A 15742-nucleotide genomic window follows, 5' to 3' on the forward strand; every position below is an offset into this window, starting at 1 on the left:
ATGTACATCATAGACACACATTGATCACAGATCTGGGGCTGTGGGTGTGGAAAAGAATGGAGAAACCATGTCTCCTACCCCCTAGAAACTCTGCATTTCTTTGACCACCCCCCCCCCCCACACACACACAAGGTTTTACTTGCTTCCCTCAGCTATTTATGTAAAATCTTATTTCTCCAATCAGAATTACCTGGGTCATTAAACCTGTATTCCTAGAAATGTTTATTTAGATGGATGCCCTTTAGTTAGATCTTTAGAGGAATTCGAAGCATAATTACTTCCTTATCATGGTTTAAGAGCTCTCAAAATTACACAGTATGAAAGAAAGAGGACAGAGTAGTAAACATTTTGCTGATGCAGCCCCCCTCTCCTCCCACTACCAAAAATGTCAATTTCAAATCTAGATATTACAGTACTGGTTACCTGGAATGCCAACTCAATTATTCAAAAATTTTTATAAAGGTCTCTGCTTTAGATTATTTAAAAATCATCACTAGATTTCTTTAAGACACAAAATAAGAGTATTCTCACTAGGGATCTCCAGGGATATGGATGAGCACACATTCAAACTTAGCAACACCAAAAATAAAACTCTGTGTGGGGCTTCCCTGATGGCACAGTGGTTGAGAGTCCGCCTGCCGATGCAGGGCACACGCCTGCCGATGCAGGGGACATGCCTGCCGATGCAGGGGACACGGGTTTATGCCCCGGTCCGGGAAGATCCCACATGCCTCGGAGCGGCTGGGCCCGTGAGCCACGGCCGCTGAGCCTGCGCGTCTGGAGCCTGTGCTCCGCAACAGGAGAGGCCACAAGAGTGAGGGGCCCGCGTACCGCAAAAAAAAAAAAAAAAAAAAAAGTCTGTGTGGACACATGTTTTTTTTTTCTCTTTTATCCTTCTTTCTCTGGTTTCTTGGAGTCTTTCTTTCTGGTGATCTGCCCCATCCAGGCCTGATGTCCCACTAGAAAATTGATTTTCTGGCGGAAGAATTCTCAGCCATTTAACGAATCAAATTAAGTTCTGCAGGGAAAAAAATTTGGGGGGCATTTCCTTTATAAAATGTGTATGGAATTCCTAACCAGAAGCAATGTAGCTTATTTTCTAATTGGTAGGAACAATTGTCCTTCATCAACTCATGTGGCTTTACATGTTCTACCTGCACCCTGGCAGGTAAAATGCCAATGGGCAGTTTTAGATGAAAGCTGGAAAACAATGAAATTAACCAAAATGAAATCTGCACACACTTGATGGACTCAGGAGCATCAGGAAGATAGGTGTCAATAGGTATGATTCAAGATTCTGACTTTTAAAAAAGACAAGGAACCTATCATGTCGGTAATCTATTTCAGGCTCTAACAATTATTACCGCAAGCAATTTAGACTCAGGACAATACAAAATTGAACTCAAGGTAGTTGCTGGATAGTCCCTAATCCAAAAGGTTAAGGCATGCCTCTGTGACACACCCTTTCATCCAAGATCTTTCCCTTCACATCTCTTGACTTCTGTCTCCACCCTTTCCACCTGACATCACTTCACTGAAGTGTATGATGTGTGTGATTATCTTAAACTAGATAGTACAACTGAAGGATAGGAAGATTGTCACTTGAGGATTAAGCAGTGGGGGGGGTATATCTACCAAAGCCCCCTCTTCCCCTCCCACTTCTCTGCTGAAAAAGAAGGGCCACTGTATTTGTTTCCTAGAAGCTCCTTAGGAATTTAGCAAAGATCTTTGTTACCAGAGAGTATAAACAAACTAGAAAATGCTTGGTTGTTCACAGGACTCATACTATGTTACTTTTCTCTTATTTGTGGATTAATTGAGACTAGGAGACATCCCTTATACAGACCGTAGCAACTTAAATAAGTTTGTAAAGAGGAGACTTGAAAGATTCTAACCAGCGGAGGATGCTAATGTGACTGATACAGACTCCAGGGAGTGTGATGTCTGTCTTTCAATTCCCAGGGTCTCTGGTGAGAACTTGCCCAGGGCATCACTTAAAGCTGAATTTTACCAGTCAACTCAATTCTCAGTTAAAGGCATGTTTCAGATGAACTCTACAAAACCCACAGATGCTTCAAGGGTAAGGGCTAAGTTTCTAGAATTCCTAAATCATAGACATCCTCAGAAGGAGAGTCTATGAAAGGTCAGTATAAAAGGCAAGCAAGATTTGAAGGGCCTTAACAAGGAGATTTACAAGGAGGATGTGTAATACTTCCAAGACCAGAGGGATTTCAGGGACCTAGAAGAGAAATAGAAGGAGATAGAGGAGAAGTGGGTAGAAGGGGAGAGAGAGGAAGAGGAGAGAAAGCTGATAATGGCCTTACTATACTTGGGCAAGTTGTTTGAGTATCAGTATTGCCAGAGTCGAGGGCAGAAAAGCGTCCATAGACAAAGCCCCTTGGACACTTTCTGTCTTGCTACTTTGGTTAGAATTTAGTTGGAGAAACCTCAGCAAGAATGTGTACAATCACTTTGTCTAATATTTCAAGTATATGGGTCAAATGGTACTATTAAACAAGTATGGATTAAGAATGTGTTTTAGTGCAATTTACTAATTTAAAAAGTGTAAAGTTTTCCACCAGACTCCTCGCCAGATTCTTTGAAGACCTTAGCATAGAGTAATGTATTGTCATGTTACCCACTTGTCCATTAATATCGGATACTGGGGCTCTTTAATTATGTTTTCTTTGGGGAAAACATAAATTCCTAAGAGGGTAAAAAACACAGTAACAAAACTGAATAGTCAAAAATTGCCAAAATCCTAACATTTCCTTCGGGTTCTCACCAACAATGCAGAATTTGTGTGGGTACTGGAATATGCCAAGATCTGATTTCAGAATTAAGATAGAAGGCTGTGCTTTGATGCATGTCTGTTTCAAAACGTCTGTCTTTGGTTTTTCTTTTTATTTCCTGGTGGAAGTTTTAAATTTTTTAGAAAGTCCAGTTTTGTCTTAGCTAAATAAAGTAGAGAGAGATTCAGGGAGTTTTGTGCCTACCACCTCCCAACACTTTGGATCACATGATTCAGAAAAAGGGGTAGCACTACTACTATTAAAATGTTGGGGCCAAAATATCCAACTGAATCCCTGTGAGAGAGAATAAAGTCGAGAAAGTGCAAAAGAGAGAACAGCTCCTGTGGAGGTGGATTCTTCTTGCCTCTATAATTCCATCATAGGTCTGCTGTCAGTCAAGGGCCTTAAAAATGAAACACAAGTATGTTATGTGCCTGTTTAGATCCTGAATGGAGTATAATATCAACCACCTCTATATACTCTTACTGAACTGATATATTTTTGGTGGCAGCCAGTGTCATACTCCATCGTCCCCTAGACCTTCAGATTAGATGGTACACACAAGAAAAATACATGATTAAATTTAGTTTTAAAATAGTGTTTGTTGTTTTTTGTCTAATTACAAAATTAATATATGTTCAACTCATGAAATTGGGACACTATAAAAAAGCATAAAAGGAGAAATTAAAAATTGCCATGATCTCACTATACAGAGATAAGTATTGCTAACATTTTGAGTATATCTAATTGTTTCTTCACCTCTGTATGTGTGTGTGTCTTAAATAATGGTTTGTCTCATATTACTAACCAAAGCAAGGTCCTCTTTACCTGGGCTGCAAATTCAAACCTCAATTTCCAATTAAAATGGTTTTCTTTGTTTAGAGTTACACTGCAGAGTTTACTGGATTCTGTTAAAGAACTAAACTCTCCCTTCCAAGATATGCAGATTCCTCTCAGTCAGCTCCCAGAAAAATCTCCTGCTTTATACTTTCAGTGGCCATTTCTAAATCTCTCCCTTAGTAGTCTAGAGTTTCCTTGAGCTTGTTGACTCAAAATTTCTCTAAGATAGTCTTTGTGTTCCTGTCACTCACATCCCAGCTCTCTTTTCTCTACTCATCGATGAGTACAAGCGTGCACACATTCACACCCCCTACACACACACCATATACATTCACATCCCACATGCACATCCGTAGAGTAAAACATTCCTCCAGACATGAAACTTCCCACTTGTGGACTCAGCTCTCAATATCAAAAAACTGGCATGGGAACTTAAAAGTCTAATTCCATTTGAGTATCTGAGTAATAGCAAGATGGGCTTATTTTCAATATACTTGCCTTTTTGTAGGTTTCAAGCTCATTCTCATGTTGGAATCTTCCCACTAAGTCTATGTTCTTTAGAAAATTATACACTGCCATTGAGATAAAACAACCTGCTCCTAAGAATTATTTACTTGTAGACTATGTGTGACTTAAAAATGGTTTCCATTTTTAAGCAGATAGAAAGTAAATTATCAGTAGGGTCTTTACATTTGTCTAATTGCAGTGTCGTATATGCCAAGTCTTATCATTTTTCTAGGGTACCCTCATTCCATCCTATTTTCATCATATTCCAAGTGCTTCCTCATTTCATTTTATTTTCATCATATTTCAAGCACTTTAAATAATGGATGTACTTTTTTGCCTCCTTTTCCATATTTTCTTCCCGTTGGCATTGCCTGCTTTATCTAGTTTCAGATAATTTAAAACTTAAAAAGAACCTTTATAGCTCATTATGGATTCTTGTCCCAATTATAGGAAATATACAGTCTGGATACAAAGTTGAGCTATTAAGACTGCTACTGACCTTGGATACTAAGTGCAATTGATTCCATGCTTGAGTAAATGTTATTTCCCTGGTTTGGGCTGTTAACTAGAGACTTGGGGCTCAGCATTACTTTAAGTCACTTAAAACCAATGAGGTTATCAAGCAGAATAAAATATTTTCTTGTTATAGAGTGCAGACATAACCATCAACTTTTTAAACTATCTTCCATGAAAACTAAATGAGAAAGTGTCAATGAATCAAAATAATTCATTCAAACACATTACTAATGATAATAGTAATGATAATGATTATAATTGTAAAGTTATAGGAATACCCCTTAGAGTTTTTAAAGTGTCTTCCTATATGTGATATCTTTTCACTGCAGCAGCCCTATGAAAAATCCGTTATTGCTTACACTTTACAGAAGAGAGAACAGAGAGAAACGTATATGCCTTGCTCAGGATCACATAAGCTAATGAAGGTTGGAGATAAGACTTGAATTCAGGCCATTTGAGTACAAACTGTGGATTCTTTTCATTCATGTGTCAATAGCAACATCTCCCTATGCAAAAGACGGCACAATTTCTCTTTCACATATCACTTATACTGGTCAAGTGCTTGACGATAATTGTTATCAACATTATGCTGTGAGAAGGAAAAATTGTCATCTTCCTAACAGACCAATTTTAAATCCTGTTTTAGGTATTAATTTTAGTGTCCTTTCCTACTAAACCTTTTATTCAAGTTTTCCAAAAATGGCAAAATTAACTGCTCTCCCTCTTTCTCTCTTGGCTCACCATTTGTCAGAGGTGCTAATGAACAATGAATTGGCCACAAACCAGGCAGAAATATCAGGAAGAACAGCAAGCAGTTTAGATAATCCATGAACTTGAAAATTAGTTCCTAAGAAATGAGTGTTGGTTTTTAGATCTTGAGGTGAAACTGAAAAAAATTTGAAATTAGAATTTTGCTTCTTAAGACATAGAAAAGATAGAGGTTGATTATATAAGGAATAGAGTTGAGGATAACGAGTTCCTCCATATTTGAAAATTTACCAAACATAAACTTCCTGGGAAATCAATAAAAAATAACGTGATTTTTGAAAGATTTTCAAAATAATATTCCAAGAAGACAATAACCATAGGGCAGTTCAAAATGTGGGCTATGAAGTAGACAAAACAAAACAAAAAACCCCACACACACAAAAAAAACAAACAAATAACAAAACCACATAGGACTAAAAAATTATCATCTCCTTTTCTTCTATCAAATTTCTCAACTTTTTTCAAAGTTTAGGAAAGGTAGCAAGAAAGCTTTTTGAAGGCTTATTTTGCAAAAGTGGAGAGGTTATAGGCTGCGAGTAAAGAATGAACTGACTTGAGGCTGTGGAGGACAAGTGTAGTTTCTAAACGCTGAGCAGTCTGTCTGTCCCAGATAACTTCAGGGGAAGACATTCTGTCCGGTGTGTTTTGCTCAAGAATGGACAGACCAGTGAAAGAGACTTCTAAATGGCTCTTGTGGGGAAAAGTTCCAATGAGATAGAAATTGAAGCACCAAGGCTGCCACCCAAGACACCAATGCATTTTCAAGGAAGAAAGATGCTTTTGGATGAACATCAGATGAGCCCATTCTAATGTCTTCTTAATCAAGCTTGGAGAAAATGATTCCAAGTTCCTAAAGCAAAGGGATTTCAAATACAAACAAACAAAAGACAGAAAATGAGATCACCCTTTGGGGAGCCCAATAAAATAATTTTAAGATCCACTTAGAGAAAGCCTCTCCTATGTGGGCTGGGGGCTGAGGGTGCTCAGCATCTGTGGAAGCAATCAGCAGCAACAGTATGATCAAACCCAGCCATGCCTTCCAGGTCCAATAATATCAATAACTCCCAAGGAGAGGACATAAGGTGCTCCATATGCTGTGAGGGGTAGGTGGGAGGCTTAGGGGGATGAGGATTTCCATTGATCCTGCTGAGCAGAGACTCAAAACCTGAAGTCTAAAGCCTAGACTTCAACCAGTATGTAAACATTCACTACCAATGTAAATTTTACCCATATCCCCACCTAAGTCCCTTTAAACTGCTGTGGATACTCAAGTACTAACACAAAGAATTAGAAGTGCAGTGTAGTTAAGCCCAATACTGGTAATTTTATGAAGAAAAATAATATTGGGAGAAATGAGCAAATTCAAGGAAATACCTAGTTGCTATGTACATGAGTGGTTCCTTCATATGGGTGAAAGCCTTAAACACCTCCCAAATGCGAGGCCTGTACAGAATGCAAAGTCAATTCAGATATTTGTGGCTTCCTGAAGTTCACCATACAATCACTGAGAATGAGTGAACTAAGAAGGTTTAGAGTAAATTTTCCCTTTTCCTCTTAGTTAATGCAGAAACGATGCTCTCATACAGACATTTATTCTTGGCTCAGATCAAGCATCTGAAAGTTGCTGGCATCATCTTTACAGGCAAACAAAAGGCTTACTCTTCCTATGGTAATGTTATATCATTATTTTAGACAGATGCTAACCTCCACTTTAACCAGTATATAAAGACATCTTGACATACTTTATATTTTTGCTCATTTGTTCTTTAAATTCTCAATGCATTGCTGTATAGAAGACAATGAATGTAATGTGAAGATTGTCTAGGTACTTACCAGGCGGGTTTTTCTTAGCATGCATTGCACAAAATTTCTGGTTTCGAATTGACAATAATAGAAAAAACACTCACTATTTATACATAAATGACAGAAATTTAGGACAGTATCAAATCCTTGAAAATCAGTTTACAAACATTAAAATATTTTCTGGCTTGAACACTACACGAGGAAAGCCTAAAACAACAACAAATTCCTTTTATCTTAATTGTTAGGTTTAATCATTTATCAAATTCTAAAGCGATATACATTTGGGTTGAAGTTTCCCATACTTATTTAAGCCAAAACTTGACAAAATTTAGAGAAATGTAATCTGTAGAATTAAAAGTGTTTCAAAAGTTACATTTTTCCCCCCGTCTTTCTTTTCCTTTTGGAGGATCACTGTAAAAATGTCCATTTCTTTAGGCTTTTTATAAAATTAATATTATAAAACAAATGTTTAAGATTAAGCTACTTGCCATGTGTAAAATGACTTATTAATTCCTCATGATGTGCCATTGAGTTTTAAAAAATAGAATCAAATGGTTATTTTAAATAATTCATACATTTTTCACACAAAGATTATATTAATTTAAAATTTTCTAGACTAAGGGTTTATGTTAATTTTCAATGAAAAGAAGATTAGAGCAATGTTGATCTTTAATTTTATTAATGAAAAAGGCAGATTTAGAACTAAAATGTGTGTCTAAGTTTAGCCATTTCTACATACAGTTCCTTTTAATAGATTATCACATTCACAGTTTATTTTGCAAGAAAAATAATTTCTAAACATAAAGTCCAATAGTCCAAAAATTCAGTACTCTTTTGTGGATACGGTATTAATTGACCGAGGTTATACCCATGGTAACATTTTAATTATTGCTTATGTTTCTGAAATACTATATAATTTTGTATAATATATGTGGATAAACCTATTAATAATAACAACTTTGCATTTGTACTTTATTACGGTAAGATTAGTGACCTTATGATTGCATTTTTATTTAATAGCTGCAGGAATCCCCCCGGAAAATTGCTGTTTCTGGAGAGAAGCACACTGTGCTCAAATGTAAATAGTCCAAGAACACACAGCTTTGTAATAACCTAGGACACCATGACAAATTTATGTGATAAATAATAATTGTAATAAATAATAATAAATATAATAAAAACAGCTAATGAGCTTTACGAAGTCAACCTATGGATATTTATCAGTAATCTGTGTGGTTTTTGAGAAGTCAAGAGGCTTTAAAATTTTAAAATGAAGTATTTACTTAAAAGCCTGAAATAAGAAGATAAGTTATCTACATTGAGTGATGTTTACTAGCATAATCGGTCATTCTTGAACACAATAAAGTCAAGATTTCTTTAGCTATATAAAGAGCCTTTTAATTATTCATTACATAAAGTCTCAATGTTCACAGAATTAGGGACAAAGAATAAATATGCAGCTTCATTCTTCCTTTAGCTAATATTTTGTTCCAATTACAAATACAAATATATAAAATAGAGCTTTGTGATAAGTTAAAAGAAAAACATTCTCATAGAAAGAGCAAGTAGATGCCAGATGTGTTGATATCTATGTAGTAACCCACTCTCCTTTTTCCCAACTTTCTGTTCAGATTGACATCCCAAGGAGAAGATTTCCAAACCAATGGCCCTATCCTCAGGAGGGAAGGAAAGGGAAGGACAAAAATACAGCAGCTTTGTCTGACAACTAAAACATCATAGGCTCAAACAAAAATTCACTAATATTTCTTCTTTGTATGTAGAAGTTGTGACTAATAAAATGTGAATTACTGCTGAAATCATACAGCTTTGTGTCATTATTCCTTTCATTAATCAATAGGATACTAAAAATACAACTACATTTATGTAACGAGACTTTTAAATATTTTGGTGTTTATAGAGTCCCCAGTTGTTGAGAAAAGACTGGGGACCTTTGCCTTACAATGTCCCCTCTTTTTTAGTGTTACCATTGTTCTTTGAAGGTGGAAGAGTTGTGCAGAGAGGGATAATGTACATTGATGGTAACTACTCTTCTCAAATAGCATGCACAGCATTAATTCATTACACAATCACTACAGAACAGGCAGGGCCACAGGTGTATCTAGAGTCCACAGTCTTAATATCCTGCTACTACAGTTTTACCAGCAGGGACGCAAGAGAAATGTGCACAATAGATTCCTTATGAAAATTATTGAGCTGGTTTCAAAATAGCTTAATTATTATTGCTACCTTTAATGGAACTCATTAAAATGGCTGTCATGAGTCTATTGAGATGGTTCCACTATAATTCAATTTTAATTAACTTGATCATTATTTTTAACAATGCAAATAAACAGGCTGTGTTACAACCTTATCTTAACCTTGGATCTTTCAGCATAGAATTTAGAGATTTAAACCTTTTTCTTTCCTTTTTTTAAATTGTTATGATACTGAACAAATTACATTATTAAAATCAACTAATTCCTATTACCATCAATTAGTCTTACATTAGGAAATTTCAATATATTTATGTTTGAAGAAGATTTCAACTGCGCTCCTACCTGACAACTAGCTTTATATCACAGGACACAAGGGCTCTGGCACGAACAGTGCATATACTGATGTTTGTATATTATAAGTACAGAAGTTCAAACACTTTATAATATGTTCATGGACCTGTCAGGCATTTAAGATCTTTTGGAGGTAATGAGCATTGTTTAAAAATGAAAGTGCTCAAATCTCATAATTCAATGTACAATGCCACCTAGACTACTATTAATAATATGAGTCTATGAGATCTGGAAAACTATGCATACCAGAATCTGCTTGGGTGCTTTACCCAATGGGATTGTAAAGGGCAGAGCCAAGAGCCTGGAATAAGATACTGCAAAAATGTCATCAATGCTAAGTGACTTCCTAGAAACTCCCAACAGGAAGCTGACCCACCTATTCTACAAGAACCATGGATTCTCCCTGGAGAACCTTATTTTTCGTTAGTCTTTGACACCAGTTTCTTCAACAGTCTATTTGTCACTTGCTGGCTGACCTCCTGCCACTATATATATAATGTTCTAGTAATGGATTCACGTCTTGTTTGGTCCTTGTTAACTGGCATTCTCCCAGAGATTTACTTGTGAGATGTCACCACCTGTCCTCCCATTCATCCCATAGGTGTGTCCTCTTCAGCTGGAAATCATTAGTGTCATGATGGTACCTCACAGAACATAAAATGTGAACATAAAATTAATTATTACATATGAACCAAAAAGTACAGTGCCTGACACAGGGAACACATTTAACAAATAAGGGCTCTTTTTAGTCCTACCCTTCAGACTTGGTCATTTTCCAGTGAGCCTCTGCTATCTTAACCCACAGAAAACATCCATCTCATTCATTCCCCCAAAGCTCTCTGAGATCTTGACCTTCATGACTCCTGAAGATGTGACATTACAGAACCAAGGCAACCATTTGTGCCAAATGCTGGAAAACACAAAGATTTCAGACACAAAAATCAGGAAGATGTTCTTTGGAAAGCTGACAAATTGAGTTAGGTATCACTTATATCTAATCTTACAAAAAAACCATGATGCTGTCCAACTTTCCAATTAGGTAGTTCCTAATATATATACAATCAACTTATGCAGAACTTTTTAATTTAAATAGCTGTCTAGCCAAATGGCTAACTGAATTTCCCATTCTATCCTTGGAATTCCTTTACTTTCTTTTTTAATCTTTTCTCCACCACTTATCTCTGTTTTACACACCAGTCCAAAATAACCCAGAGTAGGTTTCAGAGCCAGGCGAAGGATTGCTGAGGATAAAGAGGAAACAAGATGGCAGTTCTGTGTCCTATCTCTTCTCCTTCTTGAGCCTCTCTCAGAGCTTTCCCAGATTCACGTTGGAATGTCCATCCTAACTTCCGAGATAAAACGTTTAGGATGGCTTTCCTCATAATAACTGATTCTATCTTCTCTCTTAAATGAAGGTAAGTCTTAATTCAGCCTGTCATGTGCCTAAATGCTGGTGTGAATGACGGGAGAGGATACAATCCCAACCCAATTGTCTAACTTCAGAGATGGGTCCCACTGATGTAGGACTTGAGCACAGGTTCTTTCCTGAGAACAAGAGTGAGAGGACAAGAACTAGACCTGAAAATGTGATTTTTCCTTGCCTGTTTTCCATTTTTGCTAAAAAACAGAAACAACAACTTATCTACTAACTTCAGAGACAAAGGATAAAGGCCAAAGTTGTAGAGACTTTGTTGTATAACAGTCCACAGGGAAGAAGAGAAATCCTTGCTGAAAGGAAAGTCTTCTGGTAGCTACAGAGAAGAAGAAAAGATCAAGAGAGTGCAGGAAAGAAGGTAGGAAGCAAGCCCGAAATGGAGCAATATCCTGGGTGATTTTGACATGGCCCCAGGTTGCTCCAAATACTCCTCTGCCCAGCTCACAGCTGGAAGAGTCCTCAGTTCAACTACTTAGTAGTCAGAGGAATAGGATGATGGCAAGCAATCTACCCTGGTGCCCTCTTACAGCAGCAGGTAATGTATTCCTAATAACTTTGATTGAACTTATGCTACATTTTTTCTTATAAATATTATTCACATGGTAGATAGGTCCTAGAACATTTCTGTGGGTTGGAATTACACTTATATGATGATATACTACCTCTGAAATACTAACCAATGCATTTTTGTTTCTAGTATTCCGTTCTTCCCTTTGCCTTCAATCTATCAGTTCATTTGTCTCAGGCAAGGGATAGCACAGGGAAAACAAATGAAAACAGCAGCAACCAAAAAATAGATTAAAATCCCATGACTTAGGGTCATGGTAAGACTAGTATAAATAGGCAGCAGACCTGGTGAGAATACATTTTGATTTAGAGATCACTTCTTAACTCTTGTCTAGAAATAGTTTCCCAATGTGGAGAAATAGAGCAGATGAAGGAGATGTGGTGAGAGGGTGAGAGACAAAGGAATGAGACATAGAGCAACCCACAGACTTGGGCAAAGACGTTCTCCGGAGACCTCCCATCATGCACCAAAATGATCACATCTGCTACTCCCATCTGGGAGTTGTATGGGAACTGAGGCCATAGATGGTCCAGTTTCCACCCCAGTGAACAAAGTATATTGTGCATTCAGAGAAGCTATGCTAATCTCTCCCTTTGATAGCCCATCAGCCTCTATCCTTTCAGCAGAAAAACTGACCACCTCTTCATGATTTTGCTCCGTGCTTATATTGCCTTATGTTACTTTCCACACAGATAACCTCCTTTCAACCCTACACTTGTCAATAGGCAATAAGGGCAACACTAAAAGGCAAAAGTGTTCTGGAAAACTAAAGAGGGGTGGTGGGTAAGAGGGAATGCCCTCCCAAACACGTGCACCATTATGCTTAGGTAACTTAATGGGTAAAGACAGATACTGTGGCCATGTTAAGAAGTTTTATCTTCATTCTATGAGGTATTACTTCATTCTAAGATATTGAAGCTTCTAAGCAAGAAATCAACATGATCAAATTTGTGTACAGAGCAGCAGCAGTGTAAAGAATGGAAGGTCTGATGAGAGAGGATGTGGGTTACTAATGTTTATTAAGGACCTATTTCAGTCTAAGAATTATGTTAGACCTTTTGTGTGTATTGTCCCACTTGATTCTTTAACCAAAGGTATGCAATTGAGAGATGTAAGTGACATGTCTAAAGTTACCTAGGGAATAAGCAAACAGTTCTGGACTGAGAACCTAAGTCTGTCTAACATCTAGCGTTTTTTCCTTTAGTCCGTGTTCCCTTCCAACTTCCTCAAACTTGATTTAGAAACAGGTGTTCTCATCACAAAATTGGGATTTGGCTGTCATGTATACCAACCATACCATGCTTTCTTTCCAGTTCCGCATGAAACCCCTTAAACCCTATTCCTTGTTACCAACAATGTACCAATCAATAGTGAGTTCTTAAATGGTAATGTCTTCTTATACGCAAATCCAGCACTCCTCACTTCAAGATTTTGAAACAGATACACGAAAGACTGAAATTCACGTGCTGAAGCTCCATAGAGAAAACTGAAGCAAGACAGATATAAGCATAAGGAAAGACCAGGTTTTACAACGATCCTCTTGGAGAGGATACAAAAATTGCATACAGACAATTCTGACATTTAATTGCCTGAAAAGCAACTTGCTCTCTATATTCATGAGTGGCAACAGATCAAGGATGAAGGCTTCGAGACCAGGAAGCAGTCTCCGTGTGAACTGTGAACAAGAAGAGCAGGCAGCAGGTGAGTCTAAATTCAGGTAGGCAAACATCCAAGAGCAGAAGGTGGTAAGAAGCTCAAAGTGCACGCAAACAATAAGCACCCAGGAGATCCTTACGAGCTGAGTGAGCAGCTAGATGCACAAAGTCAAAGGGCCAGGAAAGGAAAGGGTATGTGGCATATTGTTGGAAGCAGGAATGAGCAGGTGGAAAAGATGCTCTGCTCCTGACATGGGGAAAATATTTCGTGAGAGGGACGGGTGGCCCTCTCCCCTTCATGCTGAAATTCTCCACGTAAGCCGAGAAACAGGCATCTGCAGATGGAGCCCTTGAGCGTAGAAGACCACTGTGGCCGAGATATTTTCACATCGGGAAGGAGACAGCAATCACACAGCATACAAAGGAAGACCGTTTAGTAGCCACTGATCTTGGAATGGCCAATAAAATGTCAGTGAAGGCTAATAGACTACCTGTCACAATATTCCAGCATTATTATCTGCATATGAAAAGTTCAATAAACAGACATTAACACTGTATATTGCATTTTTTTTGGCTGATTCTAGAACCATCCCTGAACCTTCTCTTTTTTCTAAGTTATTTGGAGAGGCAGGACTGGAAACCTAATCCAGGAAAAGATAAAGTATAATTTCATGCTCACTGCCTATAAATCAGTTGTGAAGTAGGCAAGAGCTTCTGAGGAGAAATTTGAAGTGAATTTCCCTTTGTGTCTGGGACATACTGGGGAGGCTTAAAATAAGAAGAGGCTTGATTTTATCAGTGGTTGTCTGTTCTTCAGTGGAGGATGTTGTTCACGTTGATAGGTTCCAGAGTGCCGGGAAAAAAATATGATCTCCAATAACCACATGGTCAAAAGACAACTAAGGAGTGAGAGGGAGAGAATAGTACAGGTGGCTGCACATGTGTTCCAGCCTAATGAAGGTTCTGTGGTCAATGTTGCTCTAAGCTATGGAAGATTTTAGCTTAGATTATGTCTTCCTTCCTTTTGCTGGTATCCTTAGAACTGGAAAACTTTACTTTCCTGCTGGAGCCCCTAAGAGCAAAGGGAGGAACTGGTCTTGAACTATAATGTGTTATTCATGTCTTACAACACCCTTGACATGCACTTATTCTTCAAAACTCTCTGCCCTCTCCTCCTATCACAGACAGCATCACCACTGGTAAACCATTCAACAAGACGTTAGGATTTATTGTTGTTGTTTATTAACATTTTATTTTACCTGCTATCTAATAATACATTTTGAGAGTGAAAATCTATGTATTCCCAACTATGCTAAATAAAGCGGACATGAGAAGGGATTTTTGTTGTATGAGTGGCCTAGGGAAAGCAGGGGTGTGACACAGAATAAAGTGGCAGAAGTGGCAATACACAAGAAGACAACAACATCAACTAGGAAAATGTCAGAATCTGACAGAATTGTAGTCCCCTCTGTCAGAGCTTCTCCTCTGGGGAGCTTTTCTCTATCCCTGTGCTGGAGTGGAGGACTGTATGTTTTGTACAAAAGGGTCAGTCCATTCACACAAACTTAACTTTTGTCTTAAGACTAAAATAAGCTCCTTAAAGACAACAACGTTGGGCTTCCCTGGTGGCGCAGTGGTTGAGAGTCCGCCTGCCGATGCGGGGGACGCGGGTTCGTGCCCCGGTCCGGGAAAATCCCACATGTCGTGGAGCGGCTGGGCCCATGAGCCATCGCCGCTGGGCCTGCGCGTCTGGAGCCTGTGCTCCGCAACGGGAGAGGCCACAACAGTGAGAGGCCCGCGTACCAAAAAAAAAAAAAAAAAAGGCAACAACGTTAACATATTTGTCCTGTTAAGCCCCCACCTGCCTATCACAATTATGAGTACATAGTTGGATCCCTCACGTAAATTTGTTGGGTGATGGATGTCACGCAAGAGTGTACTAAAACCTGGGAATGGCAGAGAGGGGTATAAAATTCTTTCGACCTTCCATGAAATATATGGGACCTTAAAAGTTAATGCATGCCATAGTGGGCAGTGTGACCAAAGAATGGCAACACAGAAATGCAGGTAAATCACTGAGTTAAGCTGGTGACACTTAGGAGGGAAGAAACCAGGAAGGGAGGGTCAGAGCTGTTCACTTATTTTCTTCCTGGGAATTAAGAGGGTTCCATTTCTCTTAGGGAGGGAGGCCATTTGGAGTAGCACAAGGTTCCAAGTTCAGAAGCACTGGGTCAAGATGTTAGATGGTGGGCAAGTCAGGGGTGAATTGACAAGCCAGAATCACACAGGAG

General features: G+C 38.2%; 1 protein-coding gene across 3 annotated transcripts in view; it reads right to left on the bottom strand.

Annotated features, from left to right (window-relative positions):
• ARHGAP24 (Rho GTPase activating protein 24) overlaps positions 1-15742 on the bottom strand; it is a 767082-nt gene that overhangs the window by 502171 nt on the left and 249169 nt on the right. The window contains exon 1 of one of the 3 annotated variants that reach the window (XM_060012219.1): positions 10549-11166. The exons of the other annotated variants lie outside the window; for them this stretch is intronic. The gene's annotated coding sequence lies outside the window, so the exon portion shown is untranslated. Of the gene's footprint in view, positions 1-10548; positions 11167-15742 lie in introns of those variants that run through there. 3 annotated transcript variants of the gene reach the window in all.

This window comes from Delphinus delphis, chromosome 5, assembly GCF_949987515.2.
Source record: "Delphinus delphis chromosome 5, mDelDel1.2, whole genome shotgun sequence".
Lineage (NCBI taxonomy): Eukaryota > Metazoa > Chordata > Mammalia > Artiodactyla > Delphinidae > Delphinus > Delphinus delphis.